The sequence below is a fragment of the Artemia sp. Qi Xiang Cuo genome, chromosome 19, assembly GCF_049724085.1.
Source record: "Artemia sp. Qi Xiang Cuo chromosome 19, ASM4972408v1, whole genome shotgun sequence".
NCBI classification, from domain to species: domain Eukaryota; kingdom Metazoa; phylum Arthropoda; class Branchiopoda; order Anostraca; family Artemiidae; genus Artemia; species Artemia sp. Qi Xiang Cuo.
In genome coordinates, this window is record NC_142812.1 from 22,444,994 (window position 1) to 22,458,633 (window position 13,640).

Genomic DNA, 13,640 nt, shown 5'->3' on the forward strand with positions numbered 1-13,640 from the left:
ACAAGTTATTTTCTTAATGTCCCTCCTAAACCCATTTTACAAATTGAAGTACCCATCCTTTTCACCCACAACTTTACTATACTGTCTTTTTGAATGCTCCAACACCAAGCAATATTTTTCAAAAGGTATTTCAGAACAAGTTCTTTTCTTAGTGACCGTCCCAAGTCCATTTTACAAACTGAAGTGTCAATTCTTATCACCCACAACTTTACTTTACAGCTTTTTGAAAGCACAACCCCAAGCAATACTTTTAAATGGGCATTTTTTTAAGTAGCCCTCCTTTTTACCCAAAACTCTACTATACTGATTTTTTTAATGATCCAACACGAAGCAATATTTTTCAAAGGACATTTCAGAACCAGTTCTTTTCATAATGTCCATCCTAAACCCATTTTACAAGTTGAAGTACCCATCTTTTACACCCAAAACTTTACTTTACAGCTTTTTGAATGCGCCAACACCAAGCAATACTTTTCAAAGGGCATTTCAGAACAAGTTCTTTTCTTAATGTCCCTCCTAAACCCATTTTACAAATTGAAGTACCCATCCTACCACAACTTTACTTTACAGCTTTTTGAATGCTCCAACACCAAGCAATACTTTTCAAAAGGCATTTCAGAACAAGATCTTTTCTTAATGTCCTTTCTAAACCCATTTTACAAATTGAAGTACCCATCCTTTACACCCACAACTTTACTATACAGCTTTTTTGAATGCTCCAACACCAAGCAATACTTTTAAAATGGCATTTCAGAACAAGTTCTTTTCTTAATGTCCATCCTAAACCCATTTTACAATTTTAAGTAACCATCCTTTACATCCACAACTTTACTTTACAGCTTTTTGAATGATCCAACACCAAGCAATACTTTTCAAAGGCCATTTCAGAACAAGTTCTTTTCATAATGTCCTTCTCAAACCCATTTTACAAGTTGAAGATCCCATCCTTTTCATCCACAGCTTTACAGCTTATTGAATGCCCAACACCAAGCAATACTTTTCAAAAGACATTTCAGAACAAGTTATTTTCTTAATGTCCATCCTAAACCCATTTTACAAATTGAAGTACCAATCCTTCTCACCCACAACTTTACTTTACAGATTTTTTGAATGCACAACACCAAGCAATACTTTTCAAAGGGCATTTCAGAACAAGTTCTTTTCTTAGTGACCGTCCTTAACCCATTTTACAAATTGAAGTACCCATCCTTTTCACCCACAACTTTACTTTACAGCTTTTTGAAAGCACAACACCAAGCAATACTTTTCAAAAGGCATTTCTGAACATTTTCTTTATTTAATGTCCTTCCTAAACCCATTTCACAAGTTGAAGTACTCATCCTTTTCACCAAAAAATGTACTATACTATCTTTTTGAAGGCTACAGCGCCGAGCTATACTTTACAAAGGGCATTTAATGGTAAGCACTTTTCTTAATGTCCCTCCTAAACCCATTTTAAGAGTTTAAGAAGCCGTCCTTTTTACCCATGACGTGACTTTACAGATTCCGGGGAAATATTTGGAACAGAACTTAAAATTTTTTCATCTCTTTGAGAAAGGTCGGAACTGAATTTAAGAAAATTTAAAATTAAAGTGAAACTTTTTATCTTCATAGAAAATAATCACAATCATAGTATAACTTTTCTTATCTTCTAAGAAAAAATTTAGAACTGAACTTAAAAGTTTTCATGTCTTGGTGAACTTAAGACTGAAGCGGAAGCTTTTCATTTTCTCTGGAGAAATTAGAATTGAATTGTGTTCGTTGGTAAAATTCACAAGAGAATTCGAACTTTTCTATCTTCTATAAAAAAATTCGAATAGTATTTTAATTTTTTCCTCTCTTTGAGAAAAATCTGAACTGAAATGGAAACTTTTTATATTATTTTGGTAAAATAGAATTGATCAATAACTTATTTCATTTTCATTGAGAAAATTCAGAATCAAAGTTGAACTTTTCTTCTTCTGGGAAAATATTTGGAACAGAACTTAAAATTTTTTCATCTCTTTGAGAAAGGTCGGAACTGAATTTAAGAAAATTTAAAATTAAAGTGAAACTTTTTATCTTCATAGAAAATAATCACAATCATAGTATAACTTTTCTTATCTTCTAAGGAAAAATTTAGAACTGAACTTTAAATTTTTTATGTCTTGGTGAACTTAAAACTGAAGTGGAAGCTTTCTATTTTCTCTGGAGAAATTAGAATTGAATTGTGTTCTTTGGTAAAATTCAGAAGAGAACTTGAACTTTTCTATCTTCTATGAAAAGTTTGGAACAGTATTTAAAATTTTTTCATCTCTTTGAGAAAAATCTGAACTGAAGTGGAAACGTTTTATATTATTTTGGGAAAATAGAATTGATCAATAACTTATTTCATTTTCATTGAGAAAATTCAGAATCGAAGTTGAACTTTTCTTCTTCCGGGGAAAATATTTGGAACAGAACTTTAAATATTTTAATCTCTTTGAGAAAAGTCGGAATTGAATTTAAGAATATTTAGAATTAAAGTGAAATTTTTTATCTTCATAGAAAATAATCACAATCATAGTATAACTTTTCCTATCTTCTACGGAAAAATTTTGAAGTGAACCTTAAATTTGCTATGTCTTGGTGAACTTAAAGCTGAAGTGGAAGCTTTTTATTTTCTCTGGTGAAATTAGAATTGAATTGTGTTCTTTGGTTAAATTCAGAAGAGAACTTGAACTTTTCTATCTTCTAAGAAAAATTTGGAACAATATTTTAAATTTTTCATCTCTGAGAAAAATCTGAATTGAAGTGGAAAATTTTATATTATTTTGAGAAAATAGAATTGATCAATAACTTATTTCATTTTCATTGAGAAAATTCAGAATTGAAGTTGAACTTTTCTTCTTCCGGGTAAATATTTGGAACAGAACTTTAAATTTTTTCATCTCTTTGAGAAAGGTTGGAACTGAATTTAAGAAAATTTAGAATTAAATTGAAACTTTTTATCTTCATAGAAAATAATCACAATCATAGTATAACTTATCTGTTTGAGAAAAATCTGAAATGAATTGGAAAATTTTTATATTATTTTGTGAAAATAGAAATGATCAATAACTTGTTTCATTTCATTGAGAAAATTCAGAATCTAAGTTGAAATTTTCTTCTTCCAGGGAAAATATTTCGAACAGAACTTTAAATTTGACTCTTTGAGAAAGGTCGGAATTGAATTTAAGAAAATTTAGAATTAAAGTGAAACTTTTTATCTTCATAGAAAATAATCACAATCATAGTATAACTTTTCCTATCTTCTACGGAAAAATTTAGAAGTGACCTTTAAATTTTTTATGTCTTGGTGAACTTAAAACTGAAGTGGAAGCTTTTTATTTTATCTTGTGAAATTATAAATGAATTGTGTTCTTTGGTAAAATTCAGAAGAGATCTTGAACTTTTCTATATTCTATGAAAAATTGAGCCTGCTAGTAGTATCTTTATCTCTAAAAATTCTTTTTCTTACATCTCTGACCTTTTTAATAGATATTCTGAACGTTTGACGTTCTAGCATACCCTAAAAATAATGAACACTTAACAAAATAATGCATAAGATATTTTTAATGAAATAACAACATGTAGAATATTAATATAAAAATACGTTAAATACATTATTATACATTATTAGTACACTTGCGCTTCACTTTCCGTCAATTCATCTTTATATTCGTTGATGATATTGTCTGCTAATGTCCTTTTTATTCTGCCTGCGATTTCACTGTCTATTGTCACATTATTTTTACATAGATAGCAGTTTTGACATATTGACAAGATATGATTAATGACTTTATTGCAGGAATATACTTGTCTTCTTCTTGTTCTCTTTAAAATGCTAATACCGGAAAGATGATGATAGGATGTATCAACAGGTAATGTGTTACCAGTAACAGTAGCAAGGAGTTGTCCCTGATCATCGACAATTATTTTTAAGTTTGCATTCTCTTTGAGCACTAATTTCTCTGGTAATGTTACATTCGCATATCCACTGTTTACACGATTGAAATACTTGGGTATTCCAAAGAAATCTAACTTCTCGCTGTCATGACAACGCATGCATACATTTCCAATAGTGTTACCACTTGCACTCGTTTCATGGTTCAGGTATTTCTCCTTGTCAGCATTCAACACGACGATGATTTTTTCATGTGCACATACTTTCATCGAATAATTCATCTTCACTTTTTTTACAGATATGAATTGTGTGTTTATCCTACCACTGCGTAAAAAATACTGATCTAATGCTCGCAATAAACTAGGTAGTGTCGATAACCTGCCATAGAGTACCAGTGGGAAAGCCGCGTCGTGTCTATGAACAAGTACAGAGTACGATTGGTAGAGCCGTAAGCATATTTCATGTCATTTTAAGATACGTAAAAAAGTTTTAAAAATACTATGTTAAAAAAAAATCAAAATTATTTTAAAAAATGGGGGGAAGGGGTCCCGATGGTCTTTGGGGGCTCGAGGGGCATTAGGGGGACCGGGGGCCTTTGGGGTTGGGGTAGGGGACCTCACGACACTGTTCAAATGGAACTTGTGTGTGAATATTCTTCATGAAGATATGGAGCTTCACTTTAATTCTGAGTTTTCTCGAAGAAGTGCAAAATGTACAAGTTCTCTTCTGAATTTTCTTAGAGAAGAGAAAAAAAGTTAGCTCAATTCTGAAATTTACTAATGAAAATGAAAAAGCTTTCATTTCAAGGATTTTCCGGCGAGTATGGTTAGGTTAGGTTAGGTTAGACTAGATTAAATTAGGTTAGATTAAGTTAGGTTAATTCAGGCTAGGTAAGTTAGGTTAGCTAAGTTAGGTTAGGTTAGGTTAGCTAGTAAACATCTTTCCATGTTTAAGTTAGGTTAGGTTAGGTTAGGCCTGATTAAGTTATGTTAGGTTAGGTTAAGTTAGGTTAGGTTAGCCTACGTACGCGCGCGTACGGACCTAACTTAGCTAACCTAACCTAACTTACCTAACCTGACTTAACCTAACTTAATCTAACCTAACTTAATCTAGTCTAACCTAACCTAACCATACTCGCCAGAAAATCCTTGAAATGAAAGCTTTTTCATTTTCATTGGTAAATTTCAGAATTGAGCTAACTTTTTTTTTCTCTTCTCTAAGAAAATTCAGAAGAGAACTTGTACATTTTGCACTTCTTCGAGAAAACTCAGAATTAAAGTAGAGCTCCATATCTTCCTGAAGAATATTCACATACAAGTTCCATTTGAACAGTGTCGTGAGGTCCCCTACCCCAACCCCCAAGGCCCCCGGTCCCCCTAATGCCCCTCGAGCCCCCAAAGACCATCGGGACCCCTTCCCCCCATTTTTTAAAATAATTTTGAATTTTTTTATCATAGTATTTTTAAAAAATTTTTACGTATCTGAAAATGACATGAAATATGCTTACGGCTCTACCAATCGTACTCTGTGCTTGTTCATAAACACTACGCGGCTTTCCCACTGGTACTCTATGGCAGGTTATCGACACTACCTAGTTTATTGCGTGCATTAGATCAGTATTTTTTACGCGGTGGTAGGATAAACACACAATTCATATCTGTAAAAAAATGAACATGAATTATTCGATGAAAGTATGTGCACATGAAAAAATCATCGTCGTGTTGAATGCTGACAAGGAGAAATACCTGAACTATGAAACGAGTGCAAGTGGTAACACTATTGGAAATGTATGCATGCGTTGTCATGACAGCGAGAAGTAAGATTTCTTTGGAATACCCAAGAATTTCAATCGTGTAAACGGTGGATATGCGAGGGTAACATTACCAGAGAAATTAGTGCTCAATTAGAATGCAAACTTAAAAATAATTGACGATTATCAGGGACAACTCCTTGCTACTGTTGCTGGTAACACATTACCTGTTGATACATCCTATCATCATCTTTCCGGTATTAGCATTTTAAAGAGAACAAGAAGAAGACAAGCATACTCCTGCAATAAAGTCATTAATCATATCTTGTCAATATGTAAAAACTGCTATCTAACTGCTAAAACTGCTCAATTTTTTATAGAAGATAGAAAAGTTCAAGATCTCTTCTGAATTTTACCAAAGAACACAATTCATTTCTAATTTCACCAGAGAAAATAAAAAGCTTCCGCTTCAGTTTTAAGTTCACCAAGACATAAAAATTTTAAAGTTCACTTCTAAATTTTTCCGTAGAAGATAGGAAAAGTTATACTATGATTGTGATTATTTTCTATGAAGATAAAAAGTTTCACTTTAATTCTAAATTTTCTTAAATTCAATTTCGGCCTTTCTCAAAGAGTTAAATTTAAAGTTCTGTTCCAAATATTTTCCCGGAAGAAGAAAAGTTCAACTTCGATTCTGAATTTTCTCAATGAAAATGAAATAAGTTATTGATCATTTCTATTTTCCCAAAATAATATAAAAATTTTCCACTTCAGTTCAGATTTTTCTCAAACAGATAAGTTATACTATGATTGCAATTATTTTCTATGAAGATAAAAAGTTTCACTTTAATTCTAAATTTTCTTAAATTCAGTTCAAATCGTTCTAAAAGAGATGAAAAAATTTAAATTTATCTTCCAAATATTTCCCCGGAAGAAGAAACGTTCAACTTCAATTCAGAATTTTTTCAATGAAAATGAAATAAGTTATTGATCAATTCTATTTTCCCAAAATAATATAAAATTTTCCGCTTCAATTAAGATTTTTCTCAGAGATGAAAAAATTTAAATGTTGTTCCAAATTTTTCTTAGAAGATAGAAAAGTTCAAGTTCTCTTCTGAATTTTACCAAAGAACACAATTCAATTCTAATTTCACCAGAGAAAATAAAAAGCTTCCACTTCAGTTTTATGTTCACCAAGACATAAAAAATTTAAAGTTCACTTCTAAATTTTTCCGTAGAAGATAGTAAAAGTTATACTATGATTGTGATTATTTTCTATGAAGATAAAAAGCTTCACTTTAATTCTAAATTTTCTTAAATTCAATTCCGACTTTTCTCAAAGAGATGAAAAAATTTAAAGTTCTGTTCCAAATATTTTCCCGGAAGAAGAAAAGTTCAACTTCAATTCTGAATTTTCTCAATGAAAATGAAACAAGTTATTGATCAATTCTATGTTCCCAAAATAATATAAAAAATTTCCACTTCATTTTAGATTTTTCTCAAAGAGATGAAAATTTTTTAAATACTGTTCCAAATTTTTTATAGAAGATAGAAAAGTTCAAGTTCTCTTCTGAATTTTATCAAAGAACACAATTCAATTCTAATTTCTACTGAGAAAATAGGAAGCTTGCACTTCACTTTTAAGTTCACCACGACATAAAAAATTTAAATTTGAGTTCTAAATTTTTCTTTAGAAGATAGGAAAAGTTATACTATGATTGTGATTATTTTCTATGAAGATATAAAGTTTCACTTTAATTCTAAATTTTTCTTAAATTCAATTCCGACCTTTCTCAAAGAGATGAAAAATTTAAAGTTCTGTTCCAAATATTTTCACAGAAGAAGAAAAGTTCAACTTTGATTCTGAATTTTCTCAATGAAAATGAAATAAGTTATTGGTCAATTCTATTTTACCAAAATAATATAAAAAGTTTCCACTTCAGTTCAGATTTTTCTCAAAGAGATGAAAAAATTAAAATACTATTCGAATTTTTTTATAGAAGATAGAGAAGTTCTCTTCTGATAGAAAAGTTTTTTTTTTATAGAAGATAGAAAAGTTCTCTTCTGAATTTTACCAACGAACACAATTCAATTCTAATTTCTCCAGAGAAAATAAAAAGCTTCCACTTCAGTTTTAAGTTCACCAAGACATAAAAAATTTAAAGTTCAGTTCTAAATTTTTCCTTAGAAGATAGGAAAAGTTATACTATGATTGTGATTATTTTCTATGAAGATAAAAAGTTTCACTTTAATTCTAAATTTTCTTAAATTCAGTTCCGACCTTTCTCAAAGAGATGAAAAAATTTAAAGTTCTGTTCCAAATATTTCCCCGGACGCTGTAAAGTAAAGTTGTGGATGAAAAGGATGGATGCTTCAACTTGTAAAATGGGTTTAGGAAGGACATTAAGAAAAGTATTTGTTGTGAAGTACCCTTTGAAAAGTATTGCTTGGTGTTGGAGCATTCAAAAAGGCAGTATAGTAAAGTTGTTGGTGAAAAGGATAAGTACTTCAATATGTAAAATGGGTTTAGGAAGGACATTAAGAAAAGAAATTGTTCTGAAATGCCTTTTGAAAAGTATTGCTTGGTGTTGTGCTTTCAAAAAGCTGTAAAGTAAAGTTGTGGGTAAAAAGGATGGGTACTTCAATTTGTGAAATGGGTTAAGGACGGTCACTAAGAAAAGAACTTGTTCTGAAATGCCCTTTGAAAAGTATTGCTTGGTGTTGTGCATTCAAAAAAGCTGTAAAGTAAAGTTGTGGGTGAAAAGGATTGGTACTTCAATTTGTAAAATGGGTTTAGGATGGACATTAAGAAAATAACTTGTTCTGAAATGTCTTTTGAAAAGTATTGCTTGGTGTTGGGCATTCAAAAAGCTGTAAAGTTGTGGATGAAAAGGATGGGAACTGCAACTTGAAAAATGGGTTTAGGAAGGACATTATGAAAAGAACTTGTTCTGAAATGCCATTTGAAAAGTATAGCTTGGTGTTGGAGCATTCAAAAAGCTGTAAAGTAAAGTTTTGGGTGTAAAGGATAGGTGCTTCAACTTGTAAAATGGGTTTAGGAAGAACATTAGGAAAAGAACTGGTTCTGAAATGTCCTTTGAAAAGTAATTCGTGGTGTTGGAGCATTCAAAAAAGCAGTATAGTAAAGTTGTGGGTGTAAAGAATGGGTACTTCAACTTGTAAAATGCGTTTAGGAAGGACATTAAGATAAGATCTTGTTCTGAAATGCCTTTTGAAAAGTATTGATTGGTGTTTGAGCATTCAAAAAACTGTAAAGTAAATGTTTGTGTGTAAAAGATTAGAGCTTAAATTTGTAAAATTGGCTTAAGAGGGGTATTAAGAAAAGAGGTTGTTCTCAAATGCCCTTTGAAAAGTTTTGCTTGGTTTTGGCGTATTCAAAAGGATTTAAAGTAGACTTTTGTGTAAAAAGGATTGGCACTTCAATTTGTAAAATGGGTTTAGGGGGGAAATTAAGAAAACAACTGGTTCTGAAATGCCTTTGAAAAGTATTGCTTGGTGTTGGAGCATTCAAAAAACCAGTATAGTAAAGTTTTGGGCGAAAAGGATGGCTAATTCAAATGCCCTTTGAAAAGTATTGCTTGGTGTTGGATCATTCATAAAGCTGTAAAGTAAAGTTGTGAGTGTAAAGGATGGATACTTCAATTTGTAAAATGAGTTTAGGATGGACATTATGAAAAGAACTGGTTCTGAAATGCCTTTGAAAAGTATTGCTTGGTGTTGGCGCATTCAAAAAAGCAGTATAGTAAAGTTGTGGGTGAAAAGGATGGCTACTTCAAATGCCCTTTGCAAAGTATTGCTTGGTGTTGGATCATTCATAAAGCTGTAAAGTAAAGTTGTGGGTGTAAAGGATGGGTACTTCAATTTGTAAAATGGGTTTAGGATGGACATTATGAAAAGAACTGGTTCTGAAATGCCCTTTGAAAAGTATTGCTTGGTGTTGGAGCATTCGAAAAAGCAGTATAGTAAAGTTGTGGGTGAAAAGGATGGCTACTTCAAATGCCCTTTCAAAGTATTGCTTGGTGTTGAAGCATTCAAAAAGCTGTAAAGTAAAGTTGTGGGTGTAAAGGATGGGTACTTCAACTTGTAAAATGGGTTTAGGATGGACATTATGAAAAGAACTGGTTCTGAAGTGTCCTTTGAAAATTATTGCTTGGTGTTGGAGCATTCAAAAAAGCAGTATAGTAAAGTTGTGGGTGAAAAGGATGGCTACTTCAAATGCCCTTTGAAAAGTATTTCTTGGTGTTGTGCTTTCAAAAAGCTGTAAAGTAAAGTTGTGGGTGAAAAGGATGGGTACTTCAATTTGTAAAATGGGTTTAGGAGGGACATTAAGAAAATAACTTGTTCTGAAATGCGTTTTGAAAAGTATTGCTTGGTGTTGGGCATTCAAAAAGCTGTAAAGTAAAGTTGTGGATGAAAAGGATGCGAACTTCAACTTGTAAAATGGGTTTAGGTAGGACATTTTGAAAAGAACTTGTTCTAAAATGCCCTTGAAAAGTATTGCTTAGTGTTGGAGCATTCAAAAGGCTGTAAAGTTGTGGGTGTAAAGGTTGGGTACTTCAACTTGTAAAATGGGCTTAGGAAGGACATTAAGAAAAGAACTTGTTCTGAAATGCCCTTTGAAAAGTATTGCTTGGGTTTGGAGCATTCAAAGAAGCTGTATAGTAAAGTTGTGGGTGTAAAGGATGGTTACTTCAATTTGTAAAATGGGTTTATGATGGAAAATAAGAAAGGAACTTATTCTGAAATGCCCTTTCAAAAATATTGCTTGGTGTTGGTGCATTCAAGGAGCAGTAAAGTAAAGCTGTGTGTAAAAAGGATATGTACTTCAAATGCTCTTTGAAAAGTATTGCTTGGTGTTGGATCATTCAAAAAGCTGTAAAGTAAAGTTGTGGGTGTAAGGGATGGGTACTTCAATTTGTAAAATGGGTTTAGGAAGGACATTAAGAAAATAACTTGTTGTGAATTACCCTTTGAAAAGTATTGCTTGGTGTTGGATCATTCAAAAAGCTGTAAAGTAAAGTGGTGTGTAAAAAGGATGGGTACTTCAATTTGTAAAATGGGTTTAGGAGGGACATTATGAAAAGAATTTGTTCTGAAATGCCCTTTGAAAAGTATTGCTTGGTGTTGGAGCATTCAAAAAAGCAGCATAGTAAAGTTGTTTGTGAAAAGGATGGCTACTTCAACTTGTAAAATGGGTTTAGGATTGACATTAACAAAATAACTTGTTCTGAAAAGATATAATAAAGCCTTAAAAAAGTATTAAAAAATGAGGGCTCAGGGGGCCCTTTGGGGTGCCGGGGGACCCTTTGGGAGCCCGGGGGACCTTTGAGAACCGGGGGCTTCCTTCGGGGTTGGGGTGGGGTATGATGGCCCTTTGGGGTTGGGGTAGAGGACCTCACGACACTGTTCAAATGGAACTTGTGTATTATAACGACCACAGAGTTTCACCCTCAAATCCTCTTCTAAATTTTGTGTCCAACAATGCGCAAATTAAAAAATATTAAAAAATGGGGGCTCAGGGGCCTTTGAGGGTCCGGGGGCCCTTTGGGAGCCCGGGGGACTTTTGGGGACCGGGGGCTTCCTTCGGGGTTGGGGTAGGGGGATCGGAACCCTTTGGGATTGGGGTAGGGGACCTCACGACACTGTTCAAATAGAACTTGTGTATTATAACGACCACAGAGTTTTACCCTTAAATCCTCTTCTAAAATCTTTTCAAAAATCATCTTTTAAAATGTCTCTAACTGTTTCGCCGAAATAATTCCCTAAAATGTCTAAAACGGTTTCGCCCAAATAACCCCTAAACGTAATTTCTGCGTGTTCCTTTTGTTTTTGGCATCCCTGCGCTGTCACATTTGAAATTAATTGGAAACCCTTTCGTGAATCAATAATTCCCCTTAGAAACAACAAAACTTCACCCCGGAAACAATTCTTCTGGTCGAACTCCAAAGATATTAACAAACTTTGCCCCGGAAACAATTCTCTTGGAAATTTTATTTGATGTTTTTCTCGGATGCCAACATCAATTTATGTCTGTTTTTTCATTCTCACTGACAAAAACCATAACAACAGCAACAACACAAGATCTTGAAAGAAGAAGTCATTGACTCCGGTCCCCGTTGTTAGACTAAAAAATCCAGAAAACATCCATCAAAGTGAGAAAGTTCCTGTTTTTTCATTCTCACTGACAAAACCATAAAACAGACATAAATTAATGTTGACATCCAAGAAAAACATCAAATAACTTGACCGACGCACATAATCGTCCAAGAAACAACCATAAATGTGAGAAAATTCCTGTTTTTTCAAGTGAGAAAAATTCTGTTTTTTCATTCTCAGTGAGGAAACCATAAACCACGTGGTTCGGACGGGAGTCAATAAGGCCTTTCTACTGTTATGTGCAATAAAAGGTTTTCCTGTGCTGCAACTCTAAATGTGCATCAAAGAATACACAATGGGGATAAGCCTTTCAAGTGTCTTATATGCAGTAAAAGATTTCCCATGCTGCATATTTAAAGAGCCATCAAAGAATACACAATGGGGTTAAGCCTTTCAAGTGTCTTATTTGCAGTAAAAGATTTTCCCAGGCTGCAAATTTAAAGAGCCATCAAAGAATCCACAATGGGGATAAGCCTTTCAAGTGTTTTATTTGCAGTAAAAGATTTTCCCAGGCTGAAACTTTAAAGAGACATCAAAGAATCCACAATGGGGATAAGCCTTTCAAGTGTCTTATTTGCAGTAAAAGATTTTCCCAGGCTGCAACTTTAAAGAGCCATCAAAGAATCCACACTGGGGATAAGCCTTTCAAGTGTCTTATTTGCGGTAAAAGATTTTCTCAGGCTGCAACTTTAAAGAGCCATCAAAGAATCCACACTGGGGATAAGCCTTTCAAGTGTCTTATTTGCAGTAAAAGATTTTCCCGGGCTGCAACTTTAAAGAGCCATCAAAGAATACACAATGGGGATAAGCCTTTCAAGTGTCTTATTTGCGATAAAGGATTTTCCCAGGCTGCAAATTTAAAGAGACATCAAAGCGTACACACTGGGGATAAGCCTTTCAAGTGTCTTATTTGCGATAAAATTTTTTCTCAGGCTGCAACTTTAAAGAGCCATCAAAGAATGCGCACTAGGAATAAACCCTTCAAATATAATATTTGAAATAAACCTTTTCTCATCCTGTAACATTAAATATGCATCAAAAATTCAAAAATCCCTTAAGTGTGTTATTTGCATTAAATTCTTTTCCCAGACAACAGCTTTGAATGTGCATCAAAGAATACTCCCATTTGGTTGGACATCAAAGAACACATACTAGAGAAAAGCCTTAACAAGCGTGTTATATGAAAAAATAACTTTGTTACTTCTTTAGATTTATGCTGGGATGGAATCATCCATGCAGGAAAAAGCCATACGAGTCTCTTATATGGGAAAAAAAATTTCTCAGATTGAATTTGAGCTTCAGCCCAAAAAAATTCCACTGTGACTAAATGCTTGTTACCTTAGTTATGTTCCAGTTACTGTTCACCAGATATTAGAAAAACATTACTTATAGATCCGGAGAGTGACGCACAGAAAAAAAAAGAAAGTGTAAACATTTTTCTACAGTTTTTGTTGGCCTTGTTTCTGCAATTGCTTACATAAACCCTACGAGAAGATGAATATTCAGTAGGGATCTTAGGTAATATTTGCCTAACGCTCGATATCTATTTACTGTATGTAAAGTGTGTGCATGAGACTGAAGGAGTTTTGGCTTGGGTGTGCCTGAAGTTTGAATGTCAAAGAAACTTTAGAGTTTAAGAGTTTGACCTAATGAGTGCTGCAAGATAGAACCCAAGTTATTTGTCCTATTTAATAATTGTATTTCATTTTAAAAACTTCAATGGGTCTCAAATATCCAATCTCAAGCCGGCTCAAATATCCAAAGGAAAGTAAAATTACTAATCTTCTTATTTTTATAGTTTTAAAGAAG

At 33.0% G+C, this 13,640-nt stretch overlaps 1 pseudogene; it reads left to right on the forward strand.

Moving 5' to 3' along the window:
• Positions 1 to 12,068: 12,068 nt before the first annotated feature.
• On the forward strand, positions 12,069 to 12,829 carry LOC148940612 (uncharacterized; annotated as a pseudogene).
• The last annotated feature ends 811 nt before the right edge of the window (positions 12,830 to 13,640 follow it).